An 8,508-nucleotide genomic window follows, 5' to 3' on the forward strand; every position below is an offset into this window, starting at 1 on the left:
CAAATCACCAACATGCTGCTGCACTTACTGAATATAGATTGCAATAATTTCAATAATTAAACCACAGAATTATTAAATGACTTGAGAGACTCCAGCAGGAATATTGGAATTTTAATGGCTTATGACAAAAAGCCCTCTTAAATAAGAATGTAAAATAGCAATAGTTGTGCTCACAAGTGCAAGTTGTACAAGTCAAGAAGGCTGAGTGTAGAACAGTTTGAAAAGAAAAAAGCCAGACTTTGTTTTTATCCTAATTTACTTTCAAAACCTGGGCTTTTGGGCACACTGCACTGTGCTCAGCCTGATTTACTTTTATTATTTTTGTTGCTGTTTTTGTTCTGTCAGTTTTTCTGTGGGCACTCCCCCCCCCCCCCCCTTTTTTTAAATAATACTTTTTGTATATTTCTTGTTCTCAAAGAAGATTTAGAAAAAAATTACAGGCTACAAATGTAATAATGAGGCTGGCAGTAGGGTTATTCTGACTAGATATTCCTCCCTGTGTGTTTCTTTTCTAGATCAGGCTTAATGCTGGCTTTCGCAGCACAGTCTACCAATCAAACAGAAAGTCACAGGGTACTTTTTTGGTGTGACCACGCACACTTAACCTCATCTTTCTTTTATTCTTTGGCATAAAGACCCCTTTGGTGGAAGCTATTCTATAAAACTATTTATTGCTTTGCTTTTTCTTCCATTTATGTTCACAGATAAAAGAGCATTAAGAGGAAAAATCAGTGTTGCTCTAACCTTGTTTTTCTTCGTGTCGTGAACAAAGCTATAGTGTAAAGTCCAAAGAAGCACTGAAGAATCATGAAAGATTCATATTTGTCATGTTTTCACAAAGTGGATTTAACTGAGGAAAAGTGATTTTGAAACCACAGAAGGGAAGTATGTGTTGCATACGCTATTGGATATTCTCAGCTGGTGAGGGGAATGTGTGACATACAGCTCTATGCCTGAAAGCAGTGATTTTCATTCATTCTTTGTGTTTTGCAGACCTGCCTTTCCACAGGAAGAACTGCTGCGCTTTCAACAAATGGGGGGGTACAAAGAGTCAGACCCTGGTGCTCCTTTATACCCCCCCAGCTCTCCCTTTCCCTCCTTGCTGCTGCATGGCACTGCTGCTGCTGCTGCTTGCCATACAGAAAAGCGAGCTCAGCCTGAGAGACGCTGTTTCTGGGATTCTTCCAGGCCCTGTTCTATGAGCAAGGTGGAAGAAACGGAGAAATTTGGGAAAAGCATTTTTCAGCCCCATGCAGCTTCATTCTTGCAGCTTTCCCTCAACCTATGCCTATTTTACATAACATTCATTCTTGCCGCATGTCTCATTTAGCCTCCGGGCTAAACGGAATGCGTAATACTTCAAGCCAGTTGAAGATTGTTCCTTCATGCAATAAAACTGCATTTGCTTCATTTGCCATGAATGATAAGCAGGAACTTCTGCAAATCAAACATCCCTTCTTTTTTTCTCTGTTACACAGTGGTTCATAACAAGAATTTAATTTGTTATTATATTAAAAGATTTTAATTTCTCCAAATGGATGGCCATTTCTATTCTCTCTTTCCATTACTTGTATTTATGCTAACACTGTAAAGACAATCCAACACGGGGCCTTTCATCAAAAATGCATAAAAAATAAGGAAACAAATGATTTCTTCTCAGTGCCATTTTTTTGGCTATTATGTTGCAGAATGTAAAAGCTCTGAAGACCTCTTTTGGTTTTGACTGCCTGCAAAAGAAGGGATGGAAATACAGACCCATCTCATTTGCTGTTAGTGTGGAGGCAGTGAATCAACCCATTTCTCCCATTTCGTCTTTACCCAGAAAGGACTAATCCTTCCTCTCGGTTTAAAGTCTCCTTCATCCCAAGGCACTCCCATGCACCTCCAATTACACGAACTCCGCATCTTCCTGCTGAGCTGGCTCTCTTCCCTGCAACATTTTGCTTTCACTCTGTCCTCAGATGCTTTGGTTTTTTTCTTGAACGCGGTGTATTTTCAGGCAAGGTCGGAGGACGATGTCGCAAGTCGGAGCCAGCGCGGCTTCAGCAGGCTCCCGGGAAACACCTCTCCTCCTGGCACGCTCTCACTCGCTGCCACGGCTGAGCACCGATGCTCTTGCTTCTTGCAGGCTTGCTTTTAATTGCACAGCGTCGGCAACCCTCCAAAAGGCTGTTAAATGGAGCCGCTCTCACCCTGTCTGGCCGACACGAGGAGATGTGCTGGGTTTGGCTCAGCTGGAAGCGGTTCTCTCCGTGTCTTTTGAGGTACTTTCATAAAGCTCATGGCTTGTTCATTAGGAAAGTGTTACGGCTCGTAGGCACAGTTAATTAGCACTTATGAATAAAAGAAAAGTAGGAAGGAAAATTAGAGGTAAGAACAACTGAAATGAACTGGAAGAACAACAACGTAGGTCTATAAGAGCAAAGCACTCAAAAAATTAATAAAAAATATATTGATACTGTAGGTTTTACAGTGATTTTTCATTCCCAGTCTAACATAAAGCAAGTACTATGTGGCGTGTAGTCCGGCTGAACCAGCACACACACACAGAGGTATGTCTGTCCGTCAGCCAGGGCCCTCTCTGGTGCCAAACAGCCAGGAACAGCAGAGTACTTCAATAGGGAGAATAGACTGTGTGTAGGGGTGTCGTTGATGCTATCATGACATTTTTAACAACCAGCCAAACAAGGACCACTAGTCTCACTTTACTTTCCTCCCTGTGGCTGCAACCCACTGTTAAGATTTCTTTTTGCACAACTGTATTACGAAAAGCTTAAAAGCAGGAACTGTGCTGCAGAAGAGCAGAAGAGACAAGTTGCCTTCTTGATGGCTAAATACAGGCACTAAAAATCTTCCTGGAAAAAAACTATAGTCTTTCAAACAATCCACTGACTACAGGAGGATAAATACATTTTGAGCCTTGCTCCTAGAAGGCAAGAAATTGGGTGTGGCATGTAATTAAAGATTATACCATGGTATGAAAAATACAGAAATGGGCTGAATAAAGGCTAAGTATCACTTTGGGCATAACTGACATTTTGAGCCTTTTGAGTGCTTGACTTTGCAATTCTGCTCATACTCGTTTAAGGAGTGTTGTTTCCATGATTGCATACGAGCATGATCAGTAGGCTCAGTACAGCCAATGCATCCTATTTATCCATTAATCAATACACACACTTTACATCGTCTAAGAGAATGAATCAGTAATCAGAAGAAATTTCTGCATCAGCTATTGCGGTACCTCAACAATTCGGGGATAAATCAGGGCAGAAACAGCAAGGAGTTGTGGCAAACTTTGCTCTTCCTGTGGGAGCAGGAGGCTGTGGCTCTCTTCTAACCTTTTTTAATTTCCTTTGACTCTGAATAGTGCCAGCGAGTCATTTCAGGGAAGAAAAGCTGCCCATGAACCATGGGTTGGCCACTACTGCCTCTTTCTATCTATCTGTTTATGCTGGGCGTTCACACCCTCCCTGCGCGCCTAATCGTCTTGTGCTACCCTTTTAATAGCAACAGCGATGTTGCAAGACATGTTAGCCTGGAAGACGCATTTCCAGTTTGTGCCGTAGCTGTCAGGGGTGATCATTTTCCCCTGATACTGGATTTTATAGCAATTCTGTGCAGTTCCAAAATTTCCTGTCAAAAAACGCCTTGTCAGTAGGCTGTCGGGTAAGAAGGGAAATCGAGATTCTCATTTTTAGCATTAGGTAGAAGAGGAAAAAGCAACCATGATCCTGTATGACAAGTCAGATGATCCAGGACTGGGTGATAGGAAACAAACATCAGGCTGGGACTGAAATAATTGAAGAGCCAAAGGTTTTCTTTCCTAGCAGAAATAATCCAGTAAAGATAAAGGCCTTGCGCTCTCTTTCCCTGCCAGCATTTCTTTGCTCCCAAGCTGGGTCAGACTCAAAGCTTGTCAAATATTTAAACAAATCAAATATAGTTCATAGCTTTCGCTTCACAAAATTCACTTCATAAATAGTCTGTGGATATTCCTGAATCATTATGCCAGCTCTATAATTAGGAAGAGAAATGGATATTTCATGCAAATTTCATCAAATACGATCTTCAGTGAATAGCACTCTTAGCTATAACATGAGCCCCAAAGTTGCTCTGAGGTTTTTCCCTCCTAATTCTCAGTTTTCACCTGGCTCCTGCAAGAATCTCCTGCCCCACTGAGAGGTTCAGCACACCTCCCTCCGCCCCGACTCTCCCACAGACTTAGAGCTGCGTCCCCCATCAGCAGAAAACTTTTTTACCTTTTCCTGCCAATGAAGAGAATCTCATCTTCTACACTTGGGAAACAGTCTTCCTAATTATCTCTGAAAGCCTCAGATGCTCCACCTCCTGTGTACGAGGGGACTCCAGCTCCACCATCACATTACAATTTCACACGCTGAGGATTTGTTTTAGGCAGCAGTGACAGCACATGAGCAAGGGGTACAGGTACAGTGACATGACAGAAGCCTCAGGTCATCTTGACACCCCCCCCCCCAGTCCTCATTTTGGGAACATTTTGATCTATTTATCTTTCTGAGTGCCAGCAGCTATAGACCTAGGCGAGGAACTTAACCTGGAGAAAGACTTAAATTCAGGTTTGCAGCTAAACAAACACTTGAGGTCTGTAAAAGGAGTCTAGTTTTCTATTTTTTTTTAAAACCGAGCCCAGGGTCAAATTTGACATGGTTAATAAAGTGTGTAGGGCGATGAGAACAAGAGACATCAGGAAGAGGGTGAAAGGAGGCATCCCCCATCTAGTGTGCACAGCCTGCGAAACAACCCGGAGGGATGAGCAGTCCAGTGGGGCCACAGGGCAGCGGCATCGCTGGAGAGCTGCTGGGACTGCCTGCACGGGTGGGTACCGGCTCTGCAGGTAAGACAGGCAACGAAGAAAAGGAGAGGAGATGCCCTCTGGGCGAAGAAGCAGCTCAGAGGTGCAGAGCATTTCCATGGGATAGGCGACGGGCTGGGCGCGGGCTCATGGGTCACAATCAGATGAGAAACCAGCGAGGGTGGCATCACCGTGGGAGGATGCCACCTCACCTGATCAGGGTGAGGGCAAACACGAAGACTTCTTTAGACAGCTCAAGCCTTCGTATCACAGACCCTTGTTCTTTGGGGCACTTTCACCTCCTTTCATCTGCTGGAAGGGCAACACAGCAGGACACAAGTGTTGAGGAAGATTTCTAGAGGTGTCAGGGAGAACATCTTGATAGAGGTATTGGGTGGACCAAGCAGGGTGATGCTCCCCAGCACTGACAAAGAAGATCTGGTGGGGGACAGGGCAGTCGGTGGTATCCACGGCTGTAGCGACTGCTCAATAGCGGGGTACAAGACCCCGTGAGGAGTGAGAAAGGACTGCAGCACAGACCTGGGACTCCGGGCGAGGAGGCTGCTGCTTGTTCGGGGAACTGGTAGGTGGGATGCCATGGGGCAGCTCTGAAAGGATCTCAGGAGAGCTGGCAAGCCTTTAAGGACGGAATCCTCCAAGGACAGGTGGGGCCCATCTTGATATTCTGGAAGATGGGTGGATGTAAGAGGAGCTGGCTTGGCTAAACAGGAGACTCTGTAGACTTTCAGCACAGAAAGGCAGCATACAGGAGGTGGAAGAAGAGACAGTCTAAAAAAGAAGAGAGCAATTATGGGGAAGACAGCATTTATTGGAAATATTCTCTTTTCTCCAGGGAAGAAAGTATTTATAAGAATCTAGAAAAAAAACCACAAAGAAGTCACATACCACTCTATCTTCAGGCAGAATTATCTGAAAAATATTTCCTGAGGGAAATCAAGTTCTCTCTAATGTCTCAAGTCATAGATGACATATGGAAGCTCCTCTAATAATTTTTGGCCTGAGACACTGGGGTAGCAAACCCAGAATGCTTTCAATAATAAAAGAAAAATAGCAAACTATCAACACTTGCAAATTAGCTCTTTGAGAAAGGTTTTATAGTGCGCAGGGTGACACAGCCAATTTCAGTTGAGAGAGAGACCTTCTGTGATGGTGTCTTTTCAATTTTCCACATGACTTTCAAACTAATCAAACCTGCTTTGCTCCTTCATGAACCTAACAGTTAGAGGAGCGAAAGCCTAAGCAGAAGGATAAAACAGCACAGCCATAACTTATCAGTAAAGGTGAAAACAAAAAAAAATTCCAAATCTTGAACTTATGGGACGACAACTAATTTCTAGGAAGGAACTTGCCTGAGGCACGGGGCTATACAGAAAAGCAGGGCAATTCTCAACGTGGGGCAATTGGTTGTAATAATGGAAGATAATGATGGAGGGGCTTGGTCTTGTCACTGACTTCATCCCCTGGCTTCCCTTCCTTTCCCAAGCACTGATTAGTCCAAGTATCCCTGTGGTCTGTAATAAAGCTGGACCTAGCACTGCTCCCATAGGGCGGATAATGCAGCTGTTTTTTCCTGAGATTCAGAGGCATCTAATTGTCACTTGTGTCTTTGGCAACCTCCCAACAGATGCTCATCAGTTTGGAAATAGCCATCTTGTTAAGTTTTGAAATTTGTCAGTATGCAGTACTGTACCTGGGAGAATCCTGTACACAGGGAGGTCAAACACATAGAGGCACCTAAAATGCTGCTTTGGTCTATTGTTAATCCGACCCACCGAAAATGTCCCTCTTGCTCTGAAAACAGCATGGGCTGTATTCAGCCCAGAACCGGCAGTTACAGAGAACACAGGCAGGCTGAACGATGGCAAGTATCAGCCTAGAGGGAATCAGCAGGGGAAGAAGAGAATGAAGATTAGAATAAGTACTGTTTTATGCATTAGGCAACTAGGGATGATAAACAAACTTCCTTCATCAAGCTCTGAAGTCTGAGAATCTTAGGATGAAGATGTTGTTAGGATGTTGTTACCACAAGTAGCTGAACCGGAACAAACAAGACCCCTAGTCAGCCAAGACCCTGAACACAGCAGCTCATCCCTATAATGTTATTTTGCTTTGGCATTATTGCAGTTAGAGAAAGATGCCTTACAAAATGAGACTGGAGCTCTGGTGGTGTGGTACAGTAGCTTCCTGCTTCCATCAGCCCAAATCAGGTAGGAATACAGCCGAAGAGTCTCTGGGTGTTTTATATGCAGCATGTGGGTATCCTGATCAAGCCAAATTTCTTCTTTGCTTCTGAACCAGCAGAGCTCTTCTGACAAAATCTGATAATGGGAACACTGACCGCAGGAATCTGTCCTTAGTAACGCTGGCTTCACATAAAGCTGGTATGTGACAGGCAAAAGCATGAAAGGACAAAGACAAAGACAAAATGTAATTCTGAGAGAGGAAAGCTAGCTGAAGTTACTAAAACAGACCAAGGGCTCAAAAAGGGCTAGTGGGGTTTGCTCAGTTCCTAGCTTCTCCAAATCAAATGTTAAAAATGTTCATTAATGTTTAGATTTTACTGAAGTAGCGAGAAATGTGAAAACACTGAATACTGAGATTTAAATATTTAGTCTTAAAAAATATGCTGACTTTGAATCCTGTGAAACAGAAATTCATGTCTCCTTCACTCCCCAGTCACTGAGTTCCTGCGTTACGCTGGGAATGAGCTGTAACTCACACTAGTAAAACACATCCTCTTCTGCGTGCCAGATGACGGGATGTGTCAGCTGATGGCCCTGTCTCCAGCACAGCCCAGGAACATGTACCATCTCTCGCCCCTCTCAGCTGAGCAGCCCAGTCCTTCCCACTCCACTTCAGGGAAAATCGAGTCAGTTCAGACCACGCACAGAAAGGGGTTTACTGCAAAAAGGGAAGCCTCTCCTCAGCCTCTCCAGGCATTCAGTCCCACATCTCTAACAGTGGGAAGACTACGCTACACGATGTCTGTTTAGATTGCAGACCCCTGGAGGAAGGACTTACTCTGTGCCGTCATAAGCCAGTGACCACAAGATGCTGGTACGAGTCCCTGTGCAAGACCCACAGGTCATCTGCCTCACCCCCGGCTCTGTGAAAGCCAGGAAGACAACCAGAAAGCAGAGCCCCAGGGACTGCCAGGGCTCTGTATTTCAAAGTATGCAACACACAGTTTGAACAAAGCAGGCAAACAATTCATCAAGCTGCAAAACATTTGTTTTATCCAGGTGTCATGTTCAAAATTTAAGACAAATGAAGTAGAGGTTGCTCCTCAGCTCCTCAAAAAGGCTCCAGCCACGTACGACCCCACTTGCTGTGGTCTGCACCATTTTCAGGCAGCGTTGAGTCACTTGCAGCAGTATTTCAAGTGCTACTGGGAGTGGGATGCAGGACAAGGGCTCTCTCAAGGTCAGAGCAAGCCAAAGCTTGACAGTTGCAACCCAGTGCAAGGGCTGAATCTACTTCTCTCTCTTGCTTTAATTTTGAAGTCTAGGGATGATAAAAATTTAAACAAAAATGATGTTCTCCTTAAGCTCAATTAATGCTTGCAGATTTTTGGGTGAGAGATGCCAGCTTTACCAATCAATCAGACAATCTTGTCCACAGAAGAATCAAACATGAAGCAGAAGAAAATCTCAGAG

At 44.2% G+C, this 8,508-nt stretch overlaps 1 long non-coding RNA gene across 1 annotated transcript; it reads right to left on the reverse strand.

The window, feature by feature from the left end:
- Positions 1 to 1,481: 1,481 nt before the first annotated feature.
- On the reverse strand, positions 1,482 to 8,239 carry LOC121233321. Its single transcript, XR_005932444.1, has 3 exons — positions 6,996 to 8,239; positions 4,260 to 5,620; positions 1,482 to 2,333 (listed from the first exon to the last, which is right to left on the reverse strand). It is a non-coding gene; the product is annotated as an uncharacterized LOC121233321 (long non-coding RNA).
- Between the last annotated feature and the right edge of the window lie 269 nt (positions 8,240 to 8,508).

This window comes from Aquila chrysaetos, chromosome 5 (assembly GCF_900496995.4).
Source record: "Aquila chrysaetos chrysaetos chromosome 5, bAquChr1.4, whole genome shotgun sequence".
NCBI classification, from domain to species: domain Eukaryota; kingdom Metazoa; phylum Chordata; class Aves; order Accipitriformes; family Accipitridae; genus Aquila; species Aquila chrysaetos.